Source organism: Phoca vitulina, unplaced genomic scaffold, assembly GCF_004348235.1.
Source record: "Phoca vitulina isolate PV1807 unplaced genomic scaffold, GSC_HSeal_1.0 scaffold55, whole genome shotgun sequence".
Taxonomy (NCBI): domain Eukaryota; kingdom Metazoa; phylum Chordata; class Mammalia; order Carnivora; family Phocidae; genus Phoca; species Phoca vitulina.
The window spans coordinates 1199181-1213700 of record NW_022589758.1 but is presented as its reverse complement, the minus strand read 5'-3'; the positions used below and the strand labels follow the sequence as shown (position 1 = coordinate 1213700).

The 14520-nt window shown below is 42.6% G+C and overlaps 1 protein-coding gene across 4 annotated transcripts in view; it reads right to left on the bottom strand.

The window, feature by feature from the left end:
* The window catches only part of GLRA2 (glycine receptor alpha 2), a 176201-nt gene that overhangs the window by 38382 nt on the left and 123299 nt on the right, over positions 1 to 14520 (bottom strand). The window lies entirely within an intron of this gene.

The following is a 14520-nucleotide window of genomic DNA, read 5'->3' as shown; positions in this document are numbered from 1 at the left end:
TATCATTTTGCCAAATTGTTAAACCTCTTTCTGCCTCCCATCCTTGTCTGTATAATAGGGACAATAATACCTATCTCAGAGTTACGTGGTGAAGATCACTTAATATATGCAAAGTGCTTAGAATAGTGTCTGGCACAGAATAAGTGCTATATAAATGTTTGCAATTATTCGTCTACATAAGGGTGTGATTTTGTTAATGGAGAAATTTTGGAAGAGAGAGAAAGATCAAGGAAAATAAAAAAAATCACCCATGATCCTAATATATTCCAATTCTTATTTTTAAGGTTACCACCTGCTTTACACTGTTCGTCTCGGTCAACCTGATTTACTGGTCAGTCCCACATATGTTGTGAGAAAGTGGTCCAGCACTTTGTCATCTCCAGCACTTTGAATAGATCACCCTTCCTACCTGGGATGCTTATTCTCATTCTTTCTGATTCACAGACTCCTCAGAATCCTTCAAGACTTGACTCAGATGTTGGCTCACCTGGGAAGCTTCCCCAACCTTCCAGCTTTCTGCCTTCTGGGTTAGGAGCCACTTTTCTTTGCTCTCTCATCATTCTCTATTGAACTTGTCCATTCTTACTCCATGAACTTCCCTGATCCCACCACTAGACCATAAGCAGTTTTTTTTTTTTTTTTTTGGACAGGCTCTGTGTATTATTAATCTCTGTATCACCAGCACAGGACCTAGGAAATAGTGAATAAGCATTAGATATGTGGGATGGATGGATGGATAAATCAGTGATTGAATGACAGAAGGAATGATGGAAATATCAGGCCATCTTTCCATCTTTGTATTAAATTTCAACAATTCTACACTATATAACATTACCCACAGTTGCATGTATTTGATATTTCTAGGAGTGGACTGTTAGTGGATTTTAATTCTCTCAGCACACTTAGCATGCCTGGAATGTTTCTTCCCTTAATAAGCAATCATTTGTCTTGTGTTTGCTCTTCTGGAGCAATCCTGTTCCACTGTAATTTGTCTTATAGTTGCTCTTCTGGAGCAATCCTGTTCTCCTGTAATAACAGAACATTACCAATCACAGCATTCCCAGTTATATATTATTCAGAAGGCCCGTAAATGTTTTAAGACCCAATAATGAGAGGAATTTGTCAGTGCCTGAGATATGTCCATACCACAAGCTAAGTCCAATAGAGCTGACCATCAGTCCTCCCCTTCCTGGTGTTTATAGCATTTAGTAATTTGTAAACCTTTCCCCCATCTTGTTCTGGTCATCAGCAGGTCAAGCACGTATTCGGCTTCTTTTATAGCTGCTCATAAATGAGTCCTTTCAGTCTCTTAATCATTTTGGTTGATCTCTGAGTTTCCTCCAAATCATGAACATCTTTCCAGCACTGAAGTGCTGGCATTAAATGCATTATTCACACGGATTTAGAGGGTGTTGTGAGACATCTATTACATGTGATGTGATGTCCCTTGGTGCTAGTCTCTGAGGATTGAAATGCCTTTTTGTTGCTTTTACCCAGCTCTGATGTCAGATTCTCTCTCTTTGGCTGCTAATCCCTAGATGTTGTTAGCTCACATCTTCCCCTGTCACATTCTTTTTATGATTCTTGGGCTTACATGATTGCTTCCTGAACTACTTTACTACAGTCTTGCAAAAAATAGATTTCAAAGGTAATTAAGCTCTCAAAATGCTATTATGACTCACTGAGTTGGTATCTTTCCAGGCATATTTAATTCAGGAAAATAAACATTGAGGGCCTACTGTGTGGAAGGCACTATACGAGGTGCTGGTGGGAGGTGGGGCAGAAGATACAAGGATAACTGAGATGCACATTGATACTGCCCAGATTATACTTCAGAGGACCCCGTTCACACTGTGCTCCAGAAAGTGTCATTCCCATACGTCACAGAGAAGCAAATTAGGGCTTATGGATCAAATCTGGCCCACCACATGTTTTAGAAATAAAGTTTTATTGGGACACAGCCATACTCATTCATTTACATATTATCTATGGCTGCTTTTACACTAAAATGGCACAGTTGAGTAGTTGTGACAGAGCCCATATGGCCTGCAAAAACCTCAAATACTTACTATGAGGTCCTTTACAGAAAACATCTGCTATCCCCTGACCTAGACTGTAGCGTTGTCTGGTTTGTCCTGGGGTTATACATCACAGTAGCACTGCTTGGTGCTTGAGAAATTCCTGGTCTACTGAGGGACACAGTCAAGTGAACATATAACTGATACACAGTAGATGGTCCCCTGTGTCAAGGTAGAAGAAAGACCAAAAGGCTGTTGGAATATGGGGAGGTTGATGTTGACAGGGAAGATCAGAAAAGGCTTCATTCTTCAGTGATGTGACATTTGACTTAGGGTTTGTGGAAAGCTGGGACTTTGGTGGGTGGAAACAGCTATAGAAGCAAAGCCATGAAGATGGGAGAGTAGGTGGGCTTAGGGATCGCGAACAGCCTCATAACCAGGATATGCTAGGTACCTGGGAAGTGCATGGTGGGGTGTGAACAGATAGGCTGGGCCAGCACATCGAAGGCCAGGCCAAGGGGTTTGGGTGTCGGACTGCTCTTAAAAATAAGCTAATGTGGTTTTGAGGTGGGTATAGATGTGTAAGTCCTTTTCTAATTATCCTGGTGTTTTTTTGTCTTCAAAAGCCAGGGTCTTAGCAAAAGCAGATATTTTCCCTCCTTACCAAAATTTGCCTTCCTTCCTCTTGCCACTTTCAACTCTACACAAGGCCTGTTTTCTTCCAAGCATTCTAACATCTCTGAATCCTTTGCTGGATCTTCTTCTATTTGTAATTTGTGTTCCTTGAGCTCTACCTCTTTGATTTTTCCTTCTGTCTTCATGTCCTCAATGAATTCATCCACTCCTATAGTTTTCTTCTTGTTCGTGTGTGTGTGTGTGTGTGTGTGTGTGTGTCCATGTCTGTGTCCGTCCTATAGCAGAGACTGGCCAAGTTCTCATGAATCCCACTTCCTTTTCCTGGAACACCAGTAAGATAGATTTGCCACTTTAGTTGGATCCCCCATGCAATGTGGGCAGAAGTGCTATATGCCACTTCAGGACCTCTAAAATCTCCCATGAGATCCTTATGATTCAGCCCTTCTGCAACCACCTTGGATGTCACTCATTTCAGATGGCAGTGCCCAGAGATGGAAGAAGCCTGGATCCCTAGAAGACCCAGGGCCACCCACTCTACAATGGAGTATAATTTGAATGAGAAATAAACTTTCATTATATTAGGCCACAGAGATTTCAGAATTTTGTGTTTTCAACACTTGCAAATCCATCATTCAGTACTGACTTCTCACCTCTCATTCCTGTGCTAATTCTAAAATGCCTGCAGTTACTATTTGCAAAATCAAACTCATTAAATGCTCCTCCTTCCCTATCATTTGATTTTAATCTTTCTTTCCACTAGCAAATGTAGTTTCACCATTGGTTCTTTACTCACCTTTATCTCTATTATTCAATCTGTTGTGAAAACTCAACATTTCTTTTTCTATTTTTTTTAAAGATTTTATTTATTTGAGAGATAGTGAAAGCGAGAGATCACAGAGCTCTGGAGAGGGAGAAGCAGACTCGCCGCTGAGTGGAGAGCCTGATGTGGGGCTCGATCCCAGGACCCTGGGATCATGACCTGAGCCAGAGGCAGTCGCTTAACCAACTGAGCCACCCAGGTGCCCCAAAACTCAACATTTCTTTCGGCAGAGCACCCTTGGGTTTACTCTTTTCTCTCCATTTTAAAGATGTCACTACAACCCTGGCCATCTGTACTTAAACCTGGTTATTATGACTTCCTGACTGAGCCCCCTGCTCCCTGTATTCAGTTCTTCTCCAAGGCACTTTATCCTTTTGCTTCTGTGAGATTAAATTTAAAATGCCAATTACATTTTGCAACACATCTGCTTAAGAACTGCCAAGGCTGGGGCACCTGGGTGGCTCAGTCGTTAAGCATCTGCCTTCAGCTCGGGTCATGATCCCAGGGTCCTGGGATCGAGCCCCGCATCGGGCTCCCTGCTCCTTGGGAAGCTTGCTTCTCCCTCTGCCAAGGCTGCCTATTATAGGCTCTAGTATCCAAGATCTTTCACCACATGTATCCACCCTAGTTAATCAATCTTATTCCACTCTTTCCTAACATGAACCTTGTACTTTGTTTAAGCAATTCTGTTTATCCCTGACGGGGCCAAGTCCATTCCTACTGAGAACCCCAGTGGTTCATAAATGGGTGTGATTTTGCACCCCAGGGGGCATGTGGCAATGTTTGTGTCACACACACACACACAATGGGTTTTCACAACCAGGGGGAGGTGCTACTGGTGTCTGGGATGTTGAGGTCAGGAATGCTGCTAACTATCTTATAATGCACAGAACAACCCCCACAATGAAGAATTATCCAACCCAAAATGTCAATAATTCTGAGGTTGATAAACTCTGAGATGGAGAAAGCAAAAACTCCCCAAGCCCAGGCATCTATATCTAGTCCAGTGGGTCTCCACTGGGGACGATGTTCTGAGAAGACATTTGGCAATTCCTGAAGATGTTTTTGGTTGTCCCAACTGGAGAGTGGGGTTTTGCCACTGGCTTCTAGTGGTTAGAGGCCAGGGATACTGCTATAAATGCCCAACAATGCATAACACCCTCCCCATGACCTAGAATTCCCCAGCTCCAAATGTTAATAGTGTTAAGGTTGAGAAAACCTGGCCTATATATTTCTGCCAGCATAGAAACTCTTCCTGCCTTTCCTCTACCTGTTTATTTCCAGAGAATTCCTCAAGGAGTAGCTCAAACTCCATCTCCAGAGTGATGCTTTCTCTGCCCATTCTAGTCCACGGTGGTCTTGCCCATCTTTCGGGTTTGTATTATACTTAAAGTTAGGATCGTACAGTTTAGTCTTTGCTTCATGTATGCAGGTTTTATCCACCCAACTAAAGTATATGATACTGGAGGATAAAGACCCAGTAATGTCTTTTGTATCTATGCCAGCAAGGACAAGTCTTTGAGCATACCATAAGTGCACCATAGTTTCTGTTGGTTGGCAAGTTATCCAAGCCATATATAATTTCAGATTCCTTCCACAATCAGTGCTTTATATGAAGGATCAGCTACCAAAACAAAAATGAGAACAACAAAAACTAAAAGGAAAAAATTCGCTTTGGTCTTTATAGATGATGATATTCAGACTACTCTTTATTTGCATTAAGGGAAAGAAGCATACTTATTATTTTCATGACTTCACAATTTATGTAGTTTGCAAACCTATCTGGTGAAAAAGTAGAGCCAGCCAAATGGATTAGATTTGTGTGGCACTAAATAAATGTTGATCTGGTATTCAAACACATCAGTTAGATGGTGGAGTTTAGTTCATTGCTCAATTGTTTTGGCATGTTGACATTTCTTAGAGATATTTTGCATCACTGTTCTTTTCAAGACTGTTTTGGCAATTTTTTGAAAACTTAGGCAAGTTTTCTTGAGTTACATTTTTTATTAATAATCTACTTAGATCCAAAAAAATAATAATAATCTACTCAGATCCATTTCAAAAGGGAAAATCAAGCCATGAATTTATTTAATTTAGTCCCATAATTTGTTTTGTTTGTATTCAAAAACTACACCATATTCCATGTCATGAAGCTGGTTGTTTACAGGGTTGGGCCATTTCCTACCCAGGGTTTATCCTCTGCACAGAAGAGTGAATCATCATTGTATGAGGTTTGCCTGAATGTCCTTACAGCTTGGACGCCATCTCCATCCTTCATGGGCAGGTCACTCGCCTGTGACAATTTGTCAACAAAAATATATCCACCTTCTCAGCTTCTGGGCTGACCTCAGAGAGCTGTGACATTCCTCCGGCAGACAAGCAAGGAGGGTTAGTTATGAACACATACAGAGAGAAGTTCTCTACAGTAGAGAAAAATCACAAATGACTATGATCAACCAAGTAGTAGTTTTTTTTTAAAGCAGGCTCCATGCCCAGTGTGCAGCCCAACTTAGGGCTTAACTCACCCTGAGATCAAGACCTGAGCTGAGATCAAGAGTCAGACGCTTAACCCACTAAGCCTATTTTTTAATGGAAAAAAGACAAAATGGATTCATAGGGCAATCTCAAAATACTAAGATATTTTTCTTTCTTTAAGTGGAATGGTCTCTCACACCCACCTGCCTGAGTCAATGTTTATTCTCAAACTATACATACAAACCATTGCTAAACCAGAATAGAAGCTTTTCTGCTATGTACAGTACAATTGCTTCTTACCTAATTTAGAAGGCAAATTTTTAATTAACCCTTGTTAATGCAGCTGTTGAAATGAAGGGTACCTGTTGGTCACAGTAGCCTGACTTGCGCTTTCATTACGTGAAACAGAAGTCTTTAGTAACTCCAATGAACTTGTCTTTCATTCAGTGCCATGAAACATACCACCACTCTCTCCATCTCCATTTTATGGGGGAAAAATAATTTTATCAAATGCACATCTAAATCTTATACAGCTGTAATCAACAATAGAGGAAATGAGAATTCTGGTTTTGATTTTCTGTTTCGACTCTTACCTACATTCAGTCACTGTAAAAATATCATCAGAAAAAAATATAGATAGTTGAATTAATCCTAGTGCCAAAGATTCATGGCGTTGTACAATTTTATCTTTATAATTTCACTGCCAAGTTGCCATTTTTATTGCCTAATTAAAGAGCTCACATCTGCTGTTTAATGCCAGGAAAATCAGATTTCCTTGGCAGAGAGGGATGGAGGCAGCACCAAGTACCTGGCCCATCCCAGTGTCACTACCCCTGCCCCATTTTCTCTCTACGTCTTACGCTCTTGCTGGGTTCTGGGTAGAATATTGAGTAAACACGCTCGTGAAAGTGCTGTTTGCAGAAACAGCCATTGGGTGGCAGTGCTTCCAAGCCTGGTATCTGCAGGAGGCAACTAGAAAAAATGGTACTCCTACAATCACAGAACTTTCATAAGGACAAACCTGAACAACCTTCAGGGACCAATTCGTTTGTTGGGTGGCACACAGGCCTAGATAGCTGATTATTTCCCAAGATGAATAAGTTTCTCTCCATTATGGTGGTCAGCAAACTGTTCAAAGTAGCTTGCCAAAACCTACTACCTACGTGAGTTTTTATGGGTGGAGAGGTTAAGAGAAGGGTAGAACTGCCAGCCCCAGAATATACAAGGACTATTAGGTGGTATCCACTTTTAGAGGCACCAGAGGGACACCCTGTGGCCAGGCACCCCTAAGTCTCTCAGCCTTCTGAAAATGTAGGCATCTGGGGAGGATGCCAGTGCTGAGTAGGTGTAGGCTTTTCATCGTCCCACAGCAATCATGATGGTGGACTCCTGATTCATGCCCACATCTGAGACGATCAGTAGGTAAGAGAGGTGAGGAATGGGTGATTCTGGACTATAAAATGGTGGCAGTCTGAGAAACCCGGTTCAACCCACAATTGTAGAGAAGCCATTTCCTCAAGAACACCTAGAATCCTTCCATGACTTCGGGGTACAAGAGACTTCTCCCCATGCTGACCTTCCCCACAATGTACCTGAATCCTCTGAGCACTGGGGTGCTACATCCTGGGGATAAGGAAAAGTATTCTTTTGGTAGAAGGACAAAGACTATTTCACAGCTGAGGACATAGTGTGAGATGATAATTGAATGGCAGAGTGCGTGGTAGCTGAGAAGTTTACCATCCAAATCCTGGCTTCTGTCCTGGTTTAACATCAGCTTTGTACTTGCATGTGAGCTCCTGTGGAGGCAGCAGGCCAGTGAGGATGTCTCCATGATAGAACCTTGACAGAAACCTTCCCTTCTTGGCTTGACACTCTGAGCACTCCTGCCTGGTGCATGCTAATCTAAAGCTCCCGAAGCTATTCAGCTGCCTACTGTTTCATACCATTCAAAGTAAAACTGAAATGGAAAAATCTCAGGCCCCCATCAAGTTCCAGGTTACATGTGTGGAGGAGAAAACAAGAAAAGGAGCTACAGGTCCATCAGGGGTTGAGAATTAACTGATACAAAAGCCACTGGCTGGGCTGGTGATTTCACTTTTTGCTACTGTAAATTACCAAAGAGCTGCCCTCTACTGTATCTATTTCCTGTAGCCTAGCACCATTTTTTTAAAGATTTTATTTATTTATTTTGACACAGAGAGACAGCGAGAGAGGAAACACAAGCAGGGCGAGTGGGAGAGGGAGAAGCAGACTTCCCGCTGAGCAGAGAGCCTGACGTGGGGCTTGATCCCAGGACCCTGGGATCATGACCTGAGCCGAAGGCAGACACTTAATGACTGAGCCGCCCAGGCGCCCCAGTAGCCTAGCAGCATTTTGATGCAAGTCAGCTCTATGACTCTCTCCTCACCAAAAAAACCAGAAGCACAAATCACCAGCTAATAATTAGATACTTATTTGCAATAGATACTAGCCTGCAGGAGTCTGTCAGTAATTAAAAAAGAAAAGAAAAGAAGCCTCTTGAATAAAATGACAAAAATAGATGGGTAAGCTCTTTGAAGAAATAAAAAAATAAAGTCCCCACCATCAGGAAGCATTATTATTATATTTCAATATGGAAATGTACAGATGAGTAAAAACAACAAATTGTAAATGTGAAAAGATTTTGGTAGAACTCATTGAGCACACCAGTTTCTAATATATCAGTTATATATATCTGCTTCAGAGAGTTATGATCAATCTCAGTCCCTTGGTGGCAATCAATCCTGGAGGATTATAGAAACTAAGAGGAGGTAACAGAGCTGTGATGGAGAGAGCAATGAGAAGATGCCAAGGATGTGGGTTTTGGCTTTGCCACTGGCTGGCTTTGCAAACTGGATCACACCACTTCACCTTTCTGGGCCTCGGGTTCCTTCTAGAAATAGAAAAGGCTTGGACGATCATCTTTAAGGCTTCTGCTATTCTATGATTCTGGGGCTCAAGGGAAAGAGAGAGTGATGAGAGGAAACCAAGTCAATAGCAGGATGGAGTCCCAGTCTCAAGGTAGCCTTCTGACCCTCTGCTCTGCTTTCTTACCACCTTCAATGTCACCCATCCAATAATGCATATTCATTGAGCTCTTCTGCGTGCCAGGCAGAACTTGCCTAAGATGGTGACTTCCTTGCTTAGAAACAAATTGCGCTGATGGAAAATATTTACACATGTAAGACCGTGTGTGGCAGATGCTCTAAATTCACCTGCCAATTCAGTGGAAAATTCTCCTGTAAATGGTCAGCAACTTACCTCAAGCCCCTGAACCTCTCCGCTTTTCTGCCTAAGAGATTTTCCTGGTGCTTTAATAACTTTTTTCTACTTGTATGCAAGGAAGCCTAGAACACTCCTAGGGGCAGCTCTCAACCATGGAGGAATGGGATTTGAGTTGGGTAGATAAAGACCTCAGATTTCCCATTATTGGTGGGACAAGTCCAGTGAAAATTCTGTATGGTTTTTTTCAGAGGATCCCCAGCAGGACTGAGCTTTAGTTGCCCTCCATGATAACCAACTCAGTAATACACTTTATTGGCTTTTTCCTTTCCTTGTTTACACTCCCCACTCTCTCATTTGTCCTTCCTGAGACCACCTCCCAAATGAACTATCTGCATCCAAATACTTGTTATATGGCCCACGGTTTACTGAAACAAATGACCCAAACCTAAAACTAGATCAGGGAAACCTGACACAAATATGATGCCTGCCACATCAGGCACCATTTAAAACCAGGATGGCAAACAAACTAACCACACCTCCTCCTGAAAATTCCTTTCTTATCGACAAAAGCCGTATATCTGGCTGGTTTGCACAACATCAATAGGAATGGAGTGTCAATATGGTTCAAAAACCAATCTGGAGAAGTATCAAATCAATTTGGGATCTATTACCCATATAATTTAACACTCATCACTTCCCTTTTTGTTCTACACAGCTAGTTTTGAACTGATCAAATTAGAATTGTGTAACTATAACAAAAACTAATACTTCCTATCAATAATATGCAAGAGTTATTCAGCATATACGAACCCTCTTGGGGTCAGGGAAATAATGAGAGCACCTTATTTGCAGAAATATAATCTGTTCCATGCTAGGTATGATGTTTGTTAGGGAGATTGAGTCACAGCTATATTTTGACCCTATAAGGATGTACATATTGGGAAGGTACAAATTAGTACTGTTGACAGGGCATCAATTAAAAATGTTAACATCAATTAAAAATGTTAACAACATTACATTAAAAGACCAATGAAGACTTAGTTTTAATAGCAGCCCCCAATGATTCTTGCCTCCTGGTATTATAACCCTCTCCCCTTGACTGTGAACTGGACCTAGCAACTTGCTTCTAACAAATACATTATGGCAAAAGTGATGGGATGTTACTTTCATTATTAGGTTATAAAAGATAGACTTCCATCTTGCTTGTACTTTCTTTCTTGCTGGCATCTCTCTCTGGCTCTTTTCATGTGCTGGCCTTGGTGGACAGGGCTCCTGGCAAGGAACTGAGGGTGGCACTCAGCCAACAGTCAGTGAGGAACTGAGGCCTCTGTCCAACAACCCAGAAGGAACTGAATCCTGCCAGCAACCCCATGAGTTGGCTTGGAAGTGGATCCTTCTCTAGTTGGGCCTTCATGTGAGACTGCAGTCCTAGCTGACACCTTGATTTCAGCCTCCTGAGAGACCCTGAAACAGAGGTCCCAGCTAAATTTTGCCTGGATTCCTGATCCATAGAAAGTAAAGCTTCAAATGTTGTTTAAGCCACTAAATTTGGTGGTGGGGGGGTGGGGGGGGGGGGGGAGTAATTTGTTATTTAGTGATAGTTAACTAATACATGGTGTCTTCAGGAGAGAGCAAGAGGGAGAAGAGAGAAGGAAAGAGAGATAAGTTGTCTATTTTGGGCCTCACAAAGTCAGAATTTGGTAAGATTTTGTGGCTTAGTTTTGGACTTTTTAAAGAGGAAAGTTTAGTTAAAAATAATAGCCAAGGTATCCAGAAGGATATAATTAGCATACGAGAACAAGAACCATAACACATTCATTTTTAATCTATTCACTCAAGCAGGCTCCCTGCTTAAACATATATAAAATAGCTATTCAAAATCAATTTACCTGTGCTGGAGTCCAGGGGTCACCAACTACTGCCCACGAGTTAAATCTGTCCTGTTATTTTCCTTTGTAAATAAAGTTTAATTAGAATGCAGCCATACCCATTCATTTACATATTGTGTGTGGCTCTCTATTTACTACTTACAATGGTAGAGTTGAGTAGTTGCACTAGAGCTCTAACACCTCAGAATGCCTAATTTATTTACTCTCTAGCCCTTTACAGAAAAAAAATTTTGTTGTGAATTCCTGAACTAATCATATATTGTAATTCAAGTAAATAGTACCCAGGGTAGTCTGAGCTAATAAATTTTCTCTATGGTTTGATCAACATAGAAGGTAAAACTGGATAATTCATACTCAAACATTCCATTGTAAGGGTTTTTTTTTTTTTCTGGAATCACTTAAATTCTCATATCAATTTCTTGTTGTTGTTGTGTATACAGATATAGGATCCCAAAATGAATTACATATTTTTAGCAGTCAGTCAACAAATCCTTGTAAATTGTTGAATAGTTGATGGCCATGCACTCTATCCATGCTATGTTGGCATGGTGCTAAAGCCTATTTGCACCAGTGTTTGACTTTGAGGGTCCAAATCAGGCCTTGCCTCTTTCTAGCTATACACTTTGGGCAAGATAACTTAATCACTCTGTGCCTTCGATTTCTCAGCTGAGAAATGGGGACAATAATGGAGCTGATCTCATAGGTTTGCTGTAACAATTGAGATATACATGAACTAACAAGGGGGTAGTGCTTACAACTGGGCCTGGTACTTTGTAAATGCTCAAACGTGTTAACTCTGATCATCACGGTGGAGCTGACCTCTGGTACTCCCATCCGGCCATTAGAGTCAATGCCTTGAGTACTGCAAATTAGTTAGATTAATTAATAGTTTCATCCAATTTAGGATCTTCATTAAAATTAAATGTGGGAGTCAGTCTCATGTGACTCCTTCCTGGATGGAAGCACTTAAGAGATTTTGGGCAACTGCTGTATCTTGAAGTCAATGCTATCAGTGAATGGCTAATTTTCCTGCCACTATTCTTGTTTTAGAATGACCTTTTGGCCTGAAATGGCTCGGTTTTACCTTTAAATCCCCAGCTGTTTATTTTTGGAAAACTGGGCAAAATTATTCTTGTGGAATTTAGATAAACAGAATGCAAACTGTATATTTGCACAAATCCTATTTAGAGATTCATTTATGCTTCTATAATTCATAATTGAACTTAATCTTTTCCATAAACTTTTGTTGAGCCTTATCCAATATTATGACTCATGGTGGTAATATTGAAGGCATTTATGAGTAATATTATGAGAATACAAAGTTTGTGTAATTTTGCCCAGTTTTCTCTAACATTCTGAAGAATATTATCAGCATGAAAAATTAGTATTATATATGTTGTGTAGTATACATTGATCTTTCAAAAATGTTTCGGGGGGGAAAGATGGTGGAGGAGTAGGGGACCCTATTTCAACTGGTCCCCGGAATTGAGCTGGATATCCACCAGACCACTCTGAGCACCCACGAAACCAGCCTGAGATGTAAGAAGATCTGGATCTCTACAAACAGAATATCGCAGGCGGTTGGTTTTGAGGTACGAAGCGGAGAGCCGTGATTCCGCGGGCAGATATCGGAGGATAAACAGCAGCGGGAGGGTGCCTGGCCGTGGGGATCCTACACCGCCGGTGAGTGACAGCCTCGCGCGCTGCGGACGGGCACAGACTAGCAGCCCGGTAGCGGCGGGAAAGGACTTTAGGGCAGCCCCCGGGGGGGGGGGGGGGCCAGCCCGGGGGGGGCGTGCGCATGCGAACTGCAGCCCCCCCGGACAGAAACCAGAGCGACGGTCGCGCGCACGCAAACTGCAGCCTCCGAGACGGAAACCCGGTGCGCCGGGGTCCCGCGGGTGAACTGCAACCTCCGGGGTGGAAACCCCGAGCTGCGGAGTCGCGCGCACGCGAACTGCAGTCCCCGGGACAGGACCCCAAGCGTTGGAGTTGCACGCGCGAATTGGGAGCAGCCGGCGGTTTTAGAAGCACAAAGGGCAGAGACGTGCCCTGACCTGGAGGCAGGACTGGGGGCACTGCGGAGGGGCGCACAACCCAGGCCGCTGCAGTTTATAGCAGCACGGACAGAAACGGAGACGGTGTGGCCTGGAGAGCTCACTGAAGAACAGACTGAGGTCTCTCTGCTCTGAGGCAGAGGGTTGGAAACGGTCTCTTCTGCTCTGACTCACGGAAAGCCGCCAGGGAAAGGCGCCAGGGAAAGGCGCCAGAGAACAAAAGCCCCAAAGACTGATTCCCACTGAGACCATCCCCCGCCACAGGGGCGCAGGGTGACTCCGCCCACACAGGGTTGCCTGAGTAACAGCGCGGCAGGCCCCTCCCGCAGAAGACAGGCTGGGAAAACAAGAGGCCAGCAACCCTAAGGTCCCAAGAAAACAGGTGCATCTTGCTTGGGTTCTGGTCAATAATTTGGACTCTATACATTCCCTCAAACACCCATCAACAGAATGACTAGGAGGAGGAGCCCCCAAAATAGAAAAGACTCAGAGATTATGACTTATGTTGCAGATTTACAAATGGATGCAGATATAACCAAGATGTCGGAGATGGAATTCAGGCTAGCAATTGTGAAGACAATGGCTAGAATGGAGAAATCAATTAATGGCAACATAGAGTCTCTAAGGGCAGAAATAAAAGGTGAATTGACAGAACTTAAAAATGCTATCAATGAGATCCAATCCAATCTAGATAATCTAACAACTAGGGTAACTGAGGCAGAAGAGAGAATAAGCGATCTGGAAGACAGTATAATAGATAAAAAGGGAAAAGAGGAGGCCAGGGAAAAACAACTCAGAATCCATGAAAATAGAATCAGAGAAATAAGTGACACCATGAGGCGTTCCAATGTCAGAATAATTGGAATCCCGGAGGGAGTGGAGAGAGAGAGGGGGCTAGAAGATGTATTTGAGCAAATCCTAGCTGAGAACTTCCCTAATCTGGGGAATGAAACAAACATTCGAGTCCTAGAGGCAGAGAGGACCCCTCCTAAGATCAAGGAAAACAGGCCAACACCCCGGCATGTAATAGTAAAACTTGCAAATCTTAGAACCAAGGAAACCATCTTAAGGGCAGTTAGGGGGAAGAGATTCCTTACGTACAGAGGGAGGAACATCAGAATAACGTCAGACCTATCCACAGAGACCTGGCAAGCCAGAAAGGCCTGGCAAGACATATTCAGGGTACTAAATGAGAAGAACATGCAGCCAAGAATACTTTATCCGGCAAGGCTTTCATTTAGAATGGATGGAGAGATGCAGAGCTTCCACGACCGGCAGAAGTTGAAAGAATATGTGACCACTAAGCTGGCCCTGCAAGAAATATTAAGGGGGGTTCTATAAAAGGAGAAAGACCCCAAGAGTGATCTACGACAGAAATTTAC